Below are 19,552 nucleotides of genomic sequence, written 5' to 3'. Positions count from 1 at the left end.
AAAACAAAGGAATTGGATCAAATGTCCTCCCACTCCAAAGCCCTGTTGACTTGGTCTCTTACATAAATTCCACAGCCATTGTCTCCTCTCCAGCCCTACTGCATAATTTCTCACCTGAACTACCATGTCTAGTCTCCTTAACAATTTCTCAAATCTATTCTGTTCTCTATACTGTCATCAATAAAACGTTTCTAAATAAAATATCTCATCATCTCATACTTAATGTCATCAGTGGCTCCTACAGTCCATGGCAAGTGGTGTGGTCTGCTTTTATCTGCTCCCCAGCTTTGACTCCTGGAAAGTCTTGTCATTTTTAATACATGTGCAATGAAAATCCAGGATTTAAAAACCATACAATATCATTGAAAGGCTAGTAGTTTTTGCTGTTAAACCCTACAAATAAGTTTAAATCAGCTAATCTCTCTAGTCTGCATCCTTTTAAAAGTCTTCTATGATTTCATTATTATATTTTTATAAACACTGCATCCATTCTTCTGGATACAGAAAAGTGGATGCAAACATACCAAATGACAGAGACTCCACCACAAAAAGCTTCAAATTTGATTAGATAGGCAGAAACAGGCACTTGGAGAGTGGGTCACCTGCCTCCGTTACGTGAATGAGTTGGGTGGTATTGTACAACCTTTTAAATATGAATAATTAACTATAGAAAATAAGGTCAGCAAAACCTTGAACTAGAGAGGGGTCATTTAAATGAAGCAGAGGTCATGAACTGCAAGCAATTCATATAGACCAGAACAAAATGGGTCTGTGGGGTTCCATTTGTGTGTGAGGTCATTTCAAATCAAATAAATGAGAGAGGCATTCTCAGAATTAGTGTTTGATTAGAATAGGTAATTGAAAATATACTTTTTTCTTGATATTCATCCTCATAATGACAACCCTTTCTGCTGCTTGTAGACAGTAGGAAGAGAAAAAAAGTTAAGCAACAAAGGGAGACAGTGGACCATTAGGAGACAGATGTTGAGTCCTATGTGTGAGCGTGAGCTTTCCCAGGATTGGAATTTGAGGTATTGGAGGACACTGCAGTCAGTTTATAGCAATACTAATATTTCTGTGCTTCAACTAGAGAAAAAAATAAATCTGAAAGTCACTAAAGAGCATTTTTTTACTCCGCCACTTTGAAAGTATCTCTGAAGGAACAAAACCCTGCCCAGATCGTTGGAGACTTCTGTGTAAAATAAGTATCTAAGCATTTTCTGAATCTAAAGGATGGAAAAGAGATCAAAATAGTTAAATCTGAGATGTCCCAAGCATTCTCAAAATTACTTTCTCATATTTGGCAGGCAGCCAGTCAGCCCCTTGTCTTTGCAGTGAAGACTCAAAAGAAGGTGGAGGAGTGGGGGAGGAGGAGAAGGAAAAGCTGGCAGAATAAATTCACAGGACATGAACCAACCAGATGAGGAATTGAAAGAAGTGCCCATTCACTTTTCCTTTTCTTTTTTCTTTTTAATGTTATCAGGAAAAACAAGTAGGGAATCTCCTATCTGTCCCTTGAAGGAAAATACATCAGTGACAGAAGCATTTGTGGCTTTATAGAGCCAGTTGTGAGCTCTATAGATTTGAATGGCATGGTCCATTTGAGGTTTAATAGAAATTTTGGTATGATACCTGTGTCTGAAGGAATGCCCATGAACCACTAATACTAAAGTTTGTACACTAAAAAATTCCAGCTCCAAAATTTTCTTGCTGTGTGACTTTAGGCCAGTTATGAAACCTCTTTGACCATCTGTGTACTCTTCTGTAAAATAGCAGCAGTAATTGGAAATACATCATCAAGTTATTGTGAGGATTAAATTAGTTACTAGGTGTACATATGTCTAAAACAGTGATAGATTCAGCAAATGCCACCTTGTATTACATAGCTATATCAAATTTCGCCATTTTCTAATTTGCCTCTTCATTTCTCATTCCTCATCTTACATAAAATATTAACTGTATCAAGAGCTCCCATTTTATTATTTCTTGATTACTAGATACTGTCTTATATTTATTTTAAAATAGTTGAGGGAAATCCAATGGGGAAGATGGTTTTTGCTAACAAGCCCTTCTTTCAGGTTGTGTGAGTCATTACAGGCACAAGCTGTCTAGTGGGTCATGCCTCCATGTCATTTCTCATCTCAGTCAGGACTGTGATCTGATAATGCCTGTCACCAATGACAAAGCCCCATAGTAATCAGTTCTCTTTCCCGGTCAGATCAGATCTCGTCCCTCTCTCCCTTTCTTACCTGTGCTCCTCTTATCCTTTTCATCCAGGAGGGCCTTGCCTGTTCTTTCCCAGAGATGGGCACACATCAAATCATTTTTCTGTTTCTTCTATGGATATTTTCATACTATAAAAAGGATGACTTTGTACAGTAGTAGGCTTTAGAAATGCCAACCATAAATACATTATATTTGGGAATATGGTTGTGAATAAAAGGAGTTAAGGAACTGTGTAAGCTTATGGAGTAGTAGGGATGCAATGAACTTGGAAAGAAAAAAGCTAATGGAGAGTCTTGGATGAAGAAGATGTGGGTTAACAAGCTTGCTTTCAAATTTTCTATTTTATTAATCATTTCATTACAATTTTCTTTACTAATTAATTATACTTATTTTCCAATTTATTTTTCAATTAATAACAAAAAAGGGAAGAAAAGGTAGAGAGGATTGGTATGATAAATGGTAGGAAAATAAGAGTAATTGGGAGAAGTGTCAAAATTTTAAAACAGAATTTATAAAAGTAGATTGATCTTGTTAAAAGTTAGTTAACATTAAGCATTTATAAATAAATAAAATAATGTTTTGCATATATTTTAGTATTTTTTCCTTTAGAGTCTGTGAGGTAGGTTACTACTATTAGGGCCATTTACAAATGGAGAAAATGGACTTTGAAGAGGCAAAATGGCCTAGGGTTACAAACTAGTAAAGGCACAGAGCCAGAGTCTGAACCCAGGACAGTTTGACCCCAAAGTTCTTAATCCCTAAATCCCTCTATGAATATATAGAACCAATGAGCTGAAAAGGAAATGGAAACATCATGTAATAACTAAGGAAGAGGTGAGTTTTAGGAAAAATAAACAATGATATCTGAATTGTTGGAAATGATGCAATGATTGAAAGACTGTTAAAGGAAAGACAGGAGGTATAGAAGAACAAGCAGTGACAACATGCAGGAAAAGGCATATAGCCAAGAAGTAATTATTTATGCTAATGAACATGTGATGAGGTGGAGATTGTTGTACTTGAATGTATTTTTTTCTCAAGTTACATATGAGTTCATATACAGGAAAGCATAGCCATACTTAGACATTCGTCGATTGGTCTAACAGTTAATAGCTAACCGCTGTGTTCAAAGCACAGTGCTTGGTGTTAGAGATAATAGAAAACAGCTTATAATTCAAATTGGGAAGAAGAGTCAAATATATTTTTAAAAAACTACACCACAAAAAAATAGGTAGTCAACGTAAGATAAGTGCTAAACAATAAGGTCTAAGGGCAGAGAGGCAGTTCCCTGATGACTGTGTACTGCAGTTAAATTGTCATGGGGGCAAATGGACTTGATCTTAGTGTTGATGGAAGGGAGAGATTTAAACAAGGGAGGGGGTTGGGAGCACATTCCTTGAGCGATGTCTGGAAACAGAGTCAACAGAGGTGCAAAGCTAAAATGGCCAGTGATCATAGACCTGTTTAGATGGAAGAAACTGTGTGTTTAAGATTCATGGAATATTAGCTTGGAGTTATAGGTAGGGGCTATATTTTAAAGGATTGTAAATAACAGTCTAAGGACTTCAGAGGCAATGGAAATCTCTTAACATTCCAATAACACATGCTTAATTTGGGAAAACTAACATGTCCTACACCTATTGCACTGGCAAAAATGTTTTAAGATAATTTCCAGTATGGCAACATGTAAAGGTGACCACATATACTTCTGGTTGTACTAGAAATAACAATGCAACCACTTAAAAATAATGTGGAATGACACATCCATAAAGATATTTTCACTTTTAATTATTTTAAGAAAAGTTTTTCAAAAGTCTTTGTTGTCACTGTAGCTGGTGTGGGTCCGTTGGTTGGAGGATCATTCCATAAGCCCAGGGATCACAGGTTCGATTCCTGGTCAGGGTGCATATGTAGGTTGTGGGTTCAGTCCCCAGTCCTGGCATGTGCAAGAGGCAGCCAATTAATATTTCTTTCTTGCATTCATGTTTTACTCCCTCTCTCTCTCCCTCCCTTGCCCTCTCTCTAAGATTAGTAGGCATGTCCTCAGGTGAGAATTTAAAAAAGTCCTTGGTATATGGTGATAAAAATTGTGGTGCAGCACTACAGTGTTCACTTAAAATCACAATACTGAATACTGGTAGCACTATGAAAAATATGTATGACATAATGTTAACTTCAAAGTGAAAAATTTTAAGATTGCAACTTTGCTGAAATCTTTCACACACACACACATTCAGACAAGAACTGTAATGAAACTGACACACTGGAAGATTTTGAAGAATTTTATTGTTTCCTGTTAGTGTTGTCTGAGAAAAGGAAAGATGAATGATGAGTAGAATGAATTGTGACAGAAAAGGTCAAATCAATTAAGAGAATTGCTTTAATCATTTAGGTACTCTTAAATTGGACTTATCATATGCATTTAGGGGTTTCTGAATTTCCATGAGTTAGCATTCCATACTTTCAACAGATTCTTAAAATCGTTTTATTGCTTGAACTACTAAAATAAATCTAAGGAAGCTTGATTTGTAATGTGTCCCACAAACATTCTGTAACAATTGAAATGAAAGAGAATTCACTCACTGAGAATTTTTCTAAGAGAAGGTAGTAGATTTTACAATTCAGAAAAGATGTGAAAATATTTGATTAAAAAGGTCTCTTCCAGCTTGGATGATTTTGGTGAATTTTGTTAGAATAGAATTGGCAAACCTCTTTCTATTTTATTTTTATGAATGAACTGCTTCTGCATTATTCAAATATTTCAGATGTCACATGTAAAGTCATTTTCAAAAATGAACTGTATTATTACACAGAGGTATATTCAGGGGGACTGATTCTAGAAAAGGTGTGTGTGTGTGTACATGTATTTAAATGTGTAATTAAGAAAAGGTAGGAGAAATTACTTTGCCACTCAAACACACTTCACAACATGTGGCTATTCGAGGTCATTGATTATAGCAACTGAAACTTCTAGAAAATGACTATGGATCTTTTTTTATGCCAGTGACAGAAATGAGAATTATTTGCTTTGGGAACCTGGGCTGTATTTTAGTTGCATAATTTGGATATTACTGGAGTTTGGAAGTCCCAGGCAAGGAGTTAGGTTTAATGACATGAAATTACTGATATGTGACTTTTTTCGACCTAGCAAATGGTCACTTAATGTGGTTTGATCCCTAATATGTTTCCTATTCCTTACAACCTACTTTTTTACTCTTCTCATTTTTATTCCTTCTTGTTATATCCTTTCAAATTTCAGTTATGATTGCATTGTTGCTATTCTGTTCTTTATATTGTCTGATAAATTTTCATGTATATAAAGATAATTCTAAGAAGACTTTAAGTGTCTTTAAGTGCAATGCACTTAAAGATAAGTTTTAAATAAAATGCACATCATGTAATATATTGATACACATTTTAATTGCCATAAAAGAACTCTATATAAAATTTTGCAAGGATATAGTGTTCAAAAAATTCTGGTTCTTGTTACTCTTGTTAAAGGTGTCCAGTATTTTAATCACTTTCATTTGAAAAATTCTTTTCTTATAGAATCATTCTTAATTGTAATAATACCAGAGTTCTTTTTAAAAAATAAATATATATTTATTATATGTTAAAAATAAAATTATATTTTACAAACCGCTGTTTTTTTAAAAAAAGATCTCTGGTATTATTAGAATTAGAAATATATAGCCCTGGCTGAGTCTCTCAGTTGGTTGGAGTATCATCCCATACACCAAAAAGTTGCAGGTTTAATCCCCAGTCAGGGCACATTCCTAGGTTGTGGTTGTATCCCTAGTTAGAGCAGGATGAGTGGGAGAGAGATGGAGATTGGGAAAAGAAGGATGAAGACTTACTTGACTTGGGGTGGTGAACACACAATTCATTGTACAAGTGACATGTTGTAGAATTATGCACCTGAAATCTGTATAATTTTGTTAGCCAGTGTCACCACAGTAAATTTAATAAGAAGGAAAAATAAAAAAAAATTTAAAGAAAAAAGAGATGGAGCTGAGAATTAATGAATGTTTTATTGTTTCAATGGCACACAGATTCAGAAAGAAAATACGTCTCTGCTGTTCTCTTGAAATATTTGTACCAGTTCTCTTCAAGAACAGTTTCTCTCAGCCTCCCTTCTTAACTCAGCATCACAATGCCTTTCTAGAATCTTGGCATTTTGCTTAGCAGTAAATTATAAAAAAGCAATAGAGTGCCAGTCTTTTGTGCCATCATATTATCTGTGGGGTTCCTGGGTCTCCGTACTGTGTTTACAGAAACAGATGGCTCTTGTGACACTTTCACCGAATGACATGACACTTAACATGTCCCTATCATCCCTATCATGCCGAGCTGCATCTTTGAGAAATATGCCTGTTGATGCCTGTGAGCTTGTGGGTATAGCATAGCATTTCAAGATGGAGGAAAAAAAACACTAATTAATTCCTTTTCCCCACTCAGTTTATAGGCTACTTAAGAAAAAAATTGTATCTCACATTTCACCAACTAATTGACACTCTTTTTTCTTTCTGCAAGGGAATTCAGAAGAAAAGTATTCATCATTTCTGCACTGGAGAACTTAGAGATTGTTGCGGAAAACTGACAGTGAATGTGTACTCGGGCAAATATAAAAGCCTATTAAATAATGACAAAAATTAAGATCATAAAAGTAAATTAATAGTTCAGGGTAGAACTCTTCCATTCTGGAATAATGCCTGAAAGAATCATTGCTTATTTTCTAATTCAGATAGTATTTGATTTATTTTTATTTATTTAATACAAACACTCACATAGCATCTACTATGTGCCAGGTATTGTTCTAAGTACTTTAAAATATTAGCTAATTTAATCCCCCTAGCAACTTTAGGATGATGGTACTATATTATACTCATTATACAGATAAGGAAACTGAGGCACAGCGGTTGGATATTCTGCACATGGATTATGACATTTAGAACTATAAAATTTGGATAGAACATACTTTTTTAAAAACTGAAAACTTCTGACTGTGTCTATTTGAATAAAAATCTAGAAACTTCATTTTAGATTTAAATGAGGAACTGTATCTGTTAAAAATTCACATCTAATATTCTTATGTACTTTTAAGAATGGATACCAGGTCATAGCATGTAGAAAATCAGTTACATGCCAGAAAAGGACAAGTCCGTGCGATCTGAGAGGCTGTGTGTGGGAAACGGACAGAAAGCACATCCGGTGCGGTGCGTTGCCTCACCTAGTTCCCAAAACGGGACTGTTTGAGAATGATGTGGTAAGCAGGACGGTGAGTTAGTAGCCAATGAATTTTAAATGAAATATCTAAAATTACATTTTCAAAACAGAGCTGCTTCTGTGGAAGAAGTAATAACTTTCAACTTTTCTTAATAAAAATATATTGCAAAGTGAGTTACTTCAAAGGGCCCTCCCTGTGTGGCAGTCCCAGTGGCACTGTATTAAAGTGGGACAATACCCATTCTTGTCATAAAATGACAGATTTGATTATGGATTTTAAGAAGCCAGTTAAACCCAGTACCTCTGTTTACCAAAAACTGTTTTGAGTAGCCCACTGAGTAACTTCTGTTGAGAAGTAACAGGTCACAGTGGGAGACAGAGTGAGAAGCGGGCCTGCAGAAGCATTTAGTGTCTAATGGGTCTGTGGCTGTAGTGAAGCAGTGTGCTGAAATAATTCTGATTAGGCTCGGTCAGTCAGCCTGCATAATCCGACTGGGCTTTCCTCCATTCAGCCCTCGCTGTTCAGAGCACAGTCACAGTTTAAAGCACCATTTTAAGTAGTCCTTACACTGTTCTTTGAAATACAGCCTTCATTCACATTCCTTCATGAGCCTTTTTTATACCTGTGGGAATAGCTAACTAGGAAAAGATAAAGTTTTGTTAACATATTAATATAAAAACATAGGCATATTCCACTTTCCAATGGGAGTGTTTAAATTTATAAAATTCACTCCAAAGAAATTATTGGGAAATAACTAAAGGGGAACCAGGTGTGAAAGACACTGTCTAGCCAGGCTTCTGTTACCAGCCATGTGTGACATACTGATGACCTGGGCAGCTGATCATTTGTTTCCTATCAGATGGTGCCACTAATAATACATATTCCAAGCAGAAGATATGTAGTCAGGAGGAAATACCTTCATAGGCTTTCCCCTCCTACTTGTTCTATCTTTTAAAAGAGTAAAAACTAAGTCAGAAATTAATATTTATAGTCAGAAATTTATATTTTCAAGTTTTTGTGAGCTAATTTAAAGCTAATTAGGATACAGTAAGCAGAGAAACAGCTGTGTGGAGGTAGGACCCAGTCAGGATTCTCTGATGTCTCTACTTGGTTGGGTTTGAGAGGTCATGTGGCTGTGGTTATTGTTGATCTCCCTGACAATACGCTTTGAAGGAGATTGTGTTACATTTTGGTTGCGCTTTTGTGAAGAAAAGCATTATTCTAAGCAGATCTTAAGAAGTGCTGAAAAGTGCTTCAAAGAAATATATCCACTCATTGTTTGTGACTGTCACTATAATAAATGGGGGACAGATTTTTAGGTTTGTTCTTAGGAAGTGAATAACTGCAATTGAAAATACAGTAAATGGACACGGTCTAAACCTGAATCATAGCCGGTGAATGACTTGTAAACCCGTTTCTCTTGAAGTTTTTCCAGAGAACCTTAAAGCTTGCAGAATAATCATTAGAAACTCAAGGAAAAACAAGCAGCTTAAAGCTTCATGGATGGCAGTGTCTACCGCGAGGTCGCCCTATACATACATTTTAGAGCACCTTCCATTCCTTAGGTCTTCTTAACATGAAATACAACTCAGATGTATTTAGGACTCTAATGAAAATACTTGTTCATGATTTATTATTTTTATTTGTGTACTTATGTATCAGTAATATCTGACTTACAATAATAGTAATAATCAACATTTAGAAGTTTTTACAGCTTGAATAGGTAAATACTAGTGACAATAGACCAGAAAAGCTAAAGAGAGGAATGAAATTGAGATATGGGAGAAAGAGACAAAGAAAAATAGTTACAATATTTATTTTTACTAAGATCTCATATAAAATTAATTGAAGCAAATAGAGTTTCTAGGCTACCATGAAAGGAAAAAGGTAGAAATTATTGTTGTGAGTTAAATGGAGGGCAGGTGGACATGTATGTGAAGTCGATTCTGAGGCTGAAATAAACAAGCCAGTCTCAATGAGTTACTGTGTCCTGTAAAGAAAGAATATTTAAACAAAGGAACCAGATAGGAATTCCAAAATGTTACTTTGAGTTAATACTAGGTTAAAAAAAAAAGAAGAAGAAATTACATAACATCCTCCCCATAGAAGAAAATAAGGCAGTTACTCTCTTCAAACAACCATATTACCAAACCAGAACCTGTGTGTGTTTTGCTAAATAATTTTGAGCGGCTAAAGAATTTTTTTTTGCTTCTAAATGGATACGAGGAAATGTTTAACCCCCATTGTATTGCCACAAAGCCAGGCTGATCGCCCTGGGAGGCCCCAGAGGTCTGAGCAGCTTTGGATTGGCTGTCAGAGGACTTTTAACATTTTACTGCACGTGGTCCGGCCACAGCAGGGTTCAGTTGCGAATGTTTCATCTGCAGAAATGTGCTAGGATGGACACTTTGTTTAAGATTTTTCTTTTGCTACTGAAAGGAAACGGGAAGCAGTAAGATAACTTCATTTGGAAGGTAATAACAGTGCTTGTTTCTGTGCAGAGGGAATTGATGTTTGACTACCTATTGGGACCGATTGATTTTTGTTTCTACCCTCAGGTATCATTTTAATGATTTGTTTAAAACTTTAGCCAAAATTAGAGGTGTATTCCAACTGTAAGGCTTGTCCAGAACAGATGTTCTCTGTTCATTGATTTGGTTTTATTTAGTATGCTGACCTGGTTAATGTAATTTCAATGTATTTTGTCATTCTGTGTATAGAAATTTGTTCTCAGTGATCTCATGGACCATTTTTTTATATTACCAGAAAACAATTTTCTAGCCGTACCTTATTCTCCCTTCTCCGCTGCATTCCTGTTTTTTTTAATTATTGTAATGTAGTATTTTTGTGTATAAGGTGTGGTATAAGCTTTACCCATTTGTGTTTTTAATTAAAAAGAGGATTCAATTGTAATTCTTTCTGTACCAGCTTGAGAGTTTCTCCCAAGTTTTCTGTATTAATTCTCCTGTATTCCAGAGAACTCAGTGGTCAAGAGGATGAAAAAAAGATTAGAGGCGTATTTTTAATGCCATAATTGGATTTGTTAGCTTTAGCTCATGAAATATGTTCAAAGATCAGCTGTAAGATTATATTTAATGTCTCACTTTTTAATCTCATGAAATGAAAAATGATACTAATGCAACAAAATGTTGGATCCTTGAAAATACCCCTAAAAACATTCATTATTTGACTTTTTATAGCTAGACATAGAGCAAGTGTATTGAAAGACATTCTGCTTTTTTCCTGTGGCAGTTTTCTCTTTATGTTTATATTTTCCACTGACAGCAGTAAAATAGCATTGAAATCACAACAAAATTAAATTATGTTTGTACATAGTGCTGTTCAGTTTAATTATATACTTTGATCCTCTTAACTATTTTCTGCAGAAATGGCAGGTCTCAGTATTCCCATTTTCAGGATGAGAAAAGTAAGATTCAGGGAGATTCATTGCTGCACCCCAAGTAATTCAGCATAGAATGTACAGAACTGGATTTTGACTCTAGCATTTGGGCCACTGCTCTTTCCAAAACACCGTGTTGGCTGCCTGTGCTGGATGTTTGCTTTAAAGATCAGACTATTTGAACTAAGCCCTTTAATAGGAAAGCTCTGGCAACAGCTGGTGTTAGGTGGATTAAAAATAAAATCAAAGCCCTTGGTTGGAAAGTGGAGTAATCAAGAGAGTGAGAGAAAAGGTTAAAAAGACACTAGAACATCTGAGTGATGTTAAAAGAATTGCGGGATAAGGGCAATGTGATTCCTGAGGTTCATGTTTCCTTCTTTTCTCTCCATCCAAACAAGTCTCCATCCCTCCAGTGCTTCTCTGCCTTGTCTCTTATTTCTTTTGGGAAATTTGCCATGCTTTGTTACCACAGGCCACTGTTAATTACAAATAGACTCCAGGGCACATTTCCCAAACTTAAACGTACATTTCATTTCCAGAAAACGAACTATCAGATCTATAAATCTTCCCTTCATATGACATATGGCCTAGATCTCTTCTTTACCTAAGTTACATTGAGAATGATTTATTTCAAGTTGCATTCACTTGCCATGTCTCCCTTCTTTTCCTTCTGAATTTTCTTACTCTTTAAATAACTATTCTTTTGTGGTTGAATTCTACTACTTTGTCAACCCACTTCTCTCTGACTTTCCTGACTGTACTCTGGTGTTCATGGCTTCTTTCATATTTCTTAGGAAGTCTCATTATGGCAGATACTAAATTGTATAATAGCCTTGCCCTGAAATTCAAATAAAAACTGAAATGGTTTTCAAGCTTTGGCTTCAATTGAAATACCACCACATTGTTAGTATAAATAAAGCTCTTCAGTGTTCGAAGTGTCATGATTATTGGGAAGTCCTTTAGCTACAGTTAGTTGTCTTTGGTATGACCAGCTCTATTAGGTGTGAGATCCTTGAGCACTCAAAAAATAGAAGACCAATTAGATGTATCATCTTGTATTAACTTTGCATGTCTCATCAAACACTTTGTATATGTTTATGTGTATATTTTTACACTTATTTTGTGGTTAATTAATTTTAAATGAACATTTAGTTGTTTTACTATTGTAGATTATGAAAATAATTTAAAATGGCCCATAATTCATATCATTCAGGTATCTCTGAGTACTAATAAAAAAATTATAATGATATAAAGATGTGGATAGTACATTCAACTATGCAATGATATGGAAGTTTCTCCCCCTCAAGTCTTCTCTGAAGGTAAATTCTGTTATCAGTCTCTTGTGTATCCTTCCAGAAATCTTACCATGCATGTGCTAGCCAAAATTGATCTTTTAAATATAACATTTCAACTTAAGATTATTATCTGATCACTGTGAAATTCATTCATTCAGTAGCTAGTTATCGATGTCCTCTCTATGTTAGACATTGTTCTACTAGGCACTGGGAATACAGTGTGAACAAAAGCAGACAAAAATCTCTGTACTCTTGAAGACAACAAACAACATATGTCAATAAAATATGTAATATGTTAGATGGTGATTAGTACTAAGGAGGAAAATAAAGCAGGGAAAGAGTACAGGAAGTTGGGTGTAGGTTGCCATTTTGGACAAGGCCAGCCATGGAAGGTCTCACCAAGAAGGTGGCATTAGGCCCTGAAGCAGAGGCAGGAACAGGCAATGCAAATACTTAGGGGAACTAGAGCCAAGGGCAGACCCCAAGCTCAGGAAAAAAGCATTTTCTTTTAAATGTCAAGAGGTGTCTTTTTTCTGGGTAAGTCAGCCAAAATGAAAAGAAGAGAGATAATTTATTTAAAGTAATAGTCCATTAATAAGTGTCATGTCATTTTATTTATACAATGGAAATTCTCATTCCTACTTATTCTGAAAAAAAAAAAAGGAGATCCAGATAAAAAGTAAGAGTACTCCTACCTACCTGAAGAAGATGTCATGGTAATCCAGGAACTCTCTGGGTGCACATTTTTCCTTCACCATTGGTCTCAAAGTTGCTAAAAACTTTTCTTTTAGGTTGGCTGTAAAGACTAATGTATTTTCCTTCTTTTCACATAAGGGCCAGTTCCAGAATCTTCTCTTTGGTCAGTAGCCATTGCCACTACCTTCCTAGAATCAATGGAACTGTGCTGAAGTGTGGGCCACCTCCTTTCTGTTTGGTGAAGGGAATATCTTCCTTTGTTTCTTTGCAATCAGGGCTCAGGGCTTAGGTTTGCCTAGCACATGGTGTCTCATTATAATGGTCCTAGCTAAGGACATTTTTAAGTACTAAATTTTCTTTAAATACTAAATTTTACACACACAGGAGTTAGAAGTCAGTGAGCATTTCTTTGGTTTCTATGGACATAAGAGCAAAGAAAAACAAGATAATAGTTTGTTTCAAAAAGTGTTTTTTGCATTCTAAGTGGGACTTAATTAACTCAAAATGCAAGCAGATTTGTAGAGTTTACTGAAAATTGAAACTGTTGGCCTCGTCCCAGACTTCTGTAGCCAATCCAATCACTCCTCACCCACCCCCACTCCACTTCAAAGGGAGGCTTTCACTCCACAGTCAAATATACTGTAATGCAGTGCCTGTTGAAGAGTGGCAGGTGTCTTTACTGAAAACTTTGATAGAACTCTCTATCAGGTCCTTTGTGCTTTGGAAGAGCAGTGTTAAAAATAAGACAATAGGCCCAGGATGAAACCACTTATGCTGAGACTTAACTTACAGTTTCAGCTCTCCTAGAAATGGAATCTTAAACCAGTCAACTAGGAGTCTCCTGATCAGCAGTAGTTAGGTAATCTACTTCATAGACCCTTGCCATCCCTTAAAAGAAAAGCAACCTTCTGATATCCAATCCACTTTTTCAGCTGTATGACTTCCTTGTTCCTACTCCTGTTTATGAAAGTCTTTCATTTAGTAGAGCTCCTTGGTGTTCCTTTCTATCTGCTAATTGTATGCTGTCTGATTCAAACAGATTTTTCATCAAATAAACTCTTAAAAATTTATAATATGCCCTCAGTTTATCTTTTAACAGTGTACTTGCTGATTTGACTACACCCAAATGTGGCATGTTTTGATCCTAAGGTGGTCTGATTGGAGGGAAAGTATTATTATTGACAGGGAGGGAATGGAAGGGCAGGCTTTAAAGAAAAATATATTTTCTTAGAAGTAATTCAAATAAGGAACCACAGATAGATGAAGAAGAATGTGATTAATAATTAAAAGCTGTGAAATTCTACCCATGTGCCACCCTCACTGGATCAAGCCACTAATATCTGCTCTGAACTATTGCAATAGCCTTCTATGTGGCCTTTGTGTCCCAACTTTGCTCCCCTTCAGCCTATTCTCAATACAGCTGTTCCAGTCTTTAAAATAGAGGTCAGATCATGTGACTCTGCTCAGAACCTCCCTTGGGCTTCCCATTTCACTTACAGTGAAAACCAGAGGCCTTGCAATGATGTACCAGCCCTAGATCATCTGGTACCTCATTCCATCTCTGCCTTCATCTCCCACTTTTCTCCTTTTGCTCTCTCCCTTCAGTCACCCTGTTTTTAAACATGAAAACTCCTACCTCAGGGCCTTTGCATTTGCCTGGAACTATTGCCTTATCTGCAAGCTCTTTCTCAGTGGCTGACACACTCAAGTCCCTCAAATTTTTACTCAGATCACACCTTCTCCAGGACTTTTTTATCCCAGACCACCGTATCTAAAATTGTAGCCTTCCCTCATCTTTGCACTCTCGTCCTCTCACTATTTCTTCATTTGAACACATCTTTATTTACCTATTAATTTTACTTACTATTTGTTTTCACCACTAGAATACAAGCTATGAGAGAGCGGGGATTTCTGACTCCTTTATTCACTGCTGTCTCCAGCACCTAGGACAGTACCTGGCACCTATTAGGTACTCAGTAGTAACTATTAGTCAGTGGTGAAGGCCAGGAAGGGGACCAGGCCTGGGTGGAAGGGAGCAAAGCAGGGGAGGAGTGGGGAACATCTGTAATAGCACTAGCAATAAAATACATGGTTAGCCCCCTCACTCCTAAAAAATGCATGAATCATGGAAATTTAACTTGGGAAGAGAGCTTACATTCTCTAAAAGTAATGAAAGTCTGGGGATCAAACAATAAAAAAACCTACAATGAAAGAAGTGTAGTGTCTACACATTCCATGCCTCATGACAGACATGTTTCCTGGATGTGCTGGATAGTTGATTCAGAAAGAAAGACCTTGGATGCTCCGAAGTCATGCTTTAAAGCAAATTATGCTGGGAGTAGCAATGAGAATAATGGGGAGGGGGGAGGTGATGGAAATTGCAAATGGTTGTTTTGCTTCCAAAATAATGATTTCCAAAGCAAAGGAATTGAATAGGAAATAAATTAACAAAAACTCTGTGTCTCTGAAAACACAAACTTCATTTACATTCTGATCTGTGCTGTTTTTCAAGTTCAGTGATCCAAGGTCACAGGGCACTTGTATTTGCATAGACCTTGCTTTGTTAATTCACCTCTGACTAACCCTCTGAATTCTTTTTTATGATAGTGGCATTCTAATGACAATAAAACCAAGCTCTCATAACACCAGCAACATTTATACAGCACTTAGACAATTCCTAAACACATTATCTCCAGAGACCCTAAAAGATAGATTGAGATTATTAACCCCATTTGTACACAAAGAGGAAGTAATTTGCTTAATGTCACCTGGTAAAGCTATTGAATTCATAATTTAACTGCTTTATTTGGAAATAATAGCTTGTTTAATACAGGTCATGTTGCATTAAAGATGACCTCTTTTTAAATGGACAGCTTCATATTTGGACTTAACTTTATTACTGACCTGGAACTAATGGTATTCTGGATTTCTATAAGACCAGGCTTTTAAATTCTCTTTGAAGGTGAGAGACTGATGCAGAGAACTGAGAGATGTGAGATTCCCAAAGCCATTTTGGTATTGACCAGGACCAGGCCATTCTGTAATGGTAGGCTTAGGTGTGATTGGGGATCTTCCCAAATCATAATTTATATCCTGTTTGAATTTCTTTCCTTTATTTTTTAGGTTAATAAAGTTCCCCTTGGTTCAAAAAATCAGTATAACTAACATTGAAAATCACAGATAACTGAGAAATGGAGACAAATCCTCATTAGGAGGATTTCAAGTACCTATCAATATTATAGGAAACACAGGATGAACATTACTGAAACTATATTAAAGTTGTGTTTGGAGCCCATTTTACTTGTTTTCTATTGGGCTCATTCTTTTTCTTTCCAGAGCAGTATTATGAAAAGACCTCAACTTCAGTTCAATGAACATGGCAACTAATCAGGAAGCTCCGAGGAAAAATAAAAGGGAGGGGGCTACTCGTAAGTTCATGTCTATAGCAAGAAAGGACTAGAAATCTAGAGCATCTGAAAGAATTATGAAGCAAAAAAGACTTGCTGACTTTGAATACTGATAGTTAAGAAAAAGAAATGTCTAGTCTTTAAATGCTTGACAGTTTTTCAAATCTCTTTCATTTTATCTTTACAGCGACATTTGTTTAGTGCCAGCAACAACAAAAAATGTACAACCGAATTATAATTTTAATATTTAAAAATATTTTCCCTTTATGGGAAATGCATTCATTCCCCTTTACTGTTCCTAAATCTGATTTACTACATTTCCTCCTTTCTTTATAATCTGACTTATTATTTGTAATATCTACTAGGGATATGAATTGCAGTTTTGATAACAATGGGCGATTTAGCTGGTTCTTGAAAACTTTGTATTAAAAATCAGAAGTATTCTGTGCATGAAATTTGAAAACATTTTGTATCCAAGTATATTAAATTGGCCAGACCAAAGTATAAATTGATAGAATGATAAAATTGCTAGGTTATGAATCAAGTCAGATTAAACTTTATAGCTAAAATCTTTGTAAGGCTCATAAAGTGGTGGTAGCGGAGGCCTCTGCATATAAGGTATAACTCTCAGAACTTATGAAATCAAGGGGGCTTTGGTGGTTTATAATAAAATGTAGCTAAAGCATCCTTGGGAGCAGTCTTCTAGCTATATATGTGTCCTTCTTAAGGTAATTTAAGCAGAACAACAGATTGACAGGTCTGAATTGTATAAGTGACAATTTGGTGAAAAGGTGAATTGTGCAAATTATATGGGTCAAGTCTATACAACTTTTCTGAACTTTGAAAGGTCTGGAATCTGTTATGTTTTTCAGTGGTTAGATTAGCTTTCAACCAAATTAAATGTTTGCTCTTTTCTACTCCTATGTTTAGCCAGAAGTTGAAATACAGAATTATCTGTTACCTACTTATTGAATTTTTAAATCTGTCTAAATTAAAACAGTAAGCATGTGACTAACCTGATTATACATGAAAGTTGGAGCTTTCTTATTACCTTATATATCTGCTCTTTGTCCACAGCATTATGGCAATCTAAATTTTTTTCTGTTCAATAATAAATATTAACATTGATACTAAATTTTAAAGGAAGAAATGCTGTGTGTTGGATTCACTGCTGTGTCTTTGTTCAAGTTCTTAAATATTAATCAAATGGGTGCAACATATACTTAAGTCTCATTGTCACCTTATGTTTCATTTTTGCGTGTGTTTTTTTACTTTTTATTGAATTTGTTGGAGTAATATTGGTTAATAAAATTATACAGGTTTCTGTTATACAATTCTATAACACTTCATATGTATATTGTGTGTTTACCACCCAAGTCAAATCTATTGTCACTCTATGTTAATGGAAGATGCCTAAGTAATTGTATTTTATGATGTTTAATATACTTTATTTTTTTTATAAAATAGTTTCACTGTTTTTTCCCTCTGAAATGTCCACTTTTTAAAATTCACCTTCACTTATTCTTTCTCTAACACTCTACCTTTCATTGTCATTACCTTCTTCCTAATGGATTTCTTTTTTTAATTATATTTTATTGCTTATGCTGTTACAGTTGTCCCATTTTTTTCCCTTTTGCCCCCTTCTACCCATCACTCCCTCAGGCAATCTCCCCACCATTGTTCATGTCCATGAGTCATGCATATAAGCTCTTTGGCTACTCCCTTTCCTGTGCTGTACTCTAGATCCCCATGGTTATTCTGTAATTATCATTTTGTACTTCTTAATCCCCCTACCTCTTCACCCATTCCCCTATACCCCCCTCCCATTTGGCAACCATCAAAACACTGTCCATGTTCATGATTCTGTTTCTGTTTTTCTTGTTTGTTTAGTTTATTTTTAGATTTGAATGTTGAAAGATATATATTTATTGCCATTTTACTGTTCATAGTTTTGGTCTTTTTCTTAAATAAGTCCCTTTAACATTTCATATACAGTGGTTTGGTGATAATGAACTCCTTTGGTTTTTTCTTGTCTGGGAATCTTTTTATCTGCCCTTCAATTCTAAATGATAGCTTTGTTGGGTAGAGCAATCTTGGTTGTAGGTCCCTGCTTTTCATGACTTTGAATATTTCTTGCCAGTCCCTTTTAGCCTGCAAAGTTTCTTTTGAGAAATCAGCTGACAGTCTTATGGGAATTCCCTTGTAGGTAACTAAGTGCCTTTCTCTTGCTGTTTTTAAGATTCTCTCTTTGTCTTTAACCTTTGGAATTTTAATTATGATGTGTCTTGGGTGTGTCTTGGAGTGGGCCTCTTTGCATCCATCTTGTCTGGGACTCTGTGTGCTTCCTGGACTTGTATGTCTATTTCCCTCACCAAATTAGGAAAGGGTGTTTTTTTTTTTTCCATTATTTTTTCAATAGATTTCCAATTTGTTGCTCTTTCTCTTTTCCTCCTGGCACCCCTATCATGTGAATGTTAGACCTCCTGAAGTTGTCCCAGAGGCTGCTTATACTCTCCTCATTTTTTTGGATTCTTTTTTCTTCTTGTTCTGGTTGGTTGTTTTTTTCTTCTTTATATTCCAAGTCATTGGTTTGATTCTCAGCTTCATTCACTCCACTGTTGTCTCCCTGTAAATTGTTCTGTATTTCAATTAGTGTATCCTTTGTTTCTGGCTGGATCTATTTTATGCTGCTGAGGTCCTCACTAAGCTCCTTGAGCATCTTTATAACCAGTATTTTAAATTCTGCACCTGATAAATTGCTTATCTCCATTTTGTTTAGTTCTTTTTCTGGAGTTTTGATCTGTGTTTTCATTTGGGCCATGTTCCTTTGTCTCCTCATTTTGGCAGCCTCCCTGTGTTTGTCTCTATTAAACAGTATTAATCAAATGTGAGCAACATAAGTTAACAGGCTTACAAATTCAGGTGACTAATTTTTAATCAAATTCAGTTTCATTAGTAAATTATATAATAGAACCTTAAGAGATTCTGTTTTGATCAACTCTAGAGAATTAAAAATTTGAGTGGTTTATAATTTCTTATTTGATCATGATAATCTTTGATATGTTAAACAGTCTTTCATCTGAAACCTTCAAAGAGTTTCACCTATTTTTATAACTATATAGGAATTCACTTGTAGTTCTTGCCCTCATTTTCAGTCAGTCATTTTTAAATTGTTAGAGCAGCTAAGTAAGTATTATTTTTGATCAAGTGATTCCTTCCTAACCCTTTCCTCTCCAGCCTCTTTAAAGTATGTGTCAGTGGCTCCTATTGCCCTCAGGATAAAGACTGAAAGATCTGTAGG

The 19,552-nt window shown here is 35.6% G+C and overlaps 1 protein-coding gene across 26 annotated transcripts in view; it reads left to right on the top strand.

Annotated features, from left to right (window-relative positions):
* The window catches only part of NRCAM (neuronal cell adhesion molecule), a 319,470-nt gene that overhangs the window by 132,937 nt on the left and 166,981 nt on the right, over positions 1-19,552 (top strand). Inside the window, exon 1 of one of the 26 annotated variants that reach the window (XM_045827210.1) lies at positions 9,827-9,927. The exons of the other annotated variants lie outside the window; for them this stretch is intronic. The gene's annotated coding sequence lies outside the window, so the exon portion shown is untranslated. Of the gene's footprint in view, positions 1-9,826; positions 9,928-19,552 lie in introns of those variants that run through there. 26 annotated transcript variants of the gene reach the window in all.

This window comes from Phyllostomus hastatus, unplaced genomic scaffold (genome assembly GCF_019186645.2).
Source record: "Phyllostomus hastatus isolate PE091 unplaced genomic scaffold, TTU_PhHast_1.1 phas_scaffold_78, whole genome shotgun sequence".
Lineage (NCBI taxonomy): Eukaryota > Metazoa > Chordata > Mammalia > Chiroptera > Phyllostomidae > Phyllostomus > Phyllostomus hastatus.
This window is presented reverse-complemented; position numbering and strand designations above follow the sequence as displayed.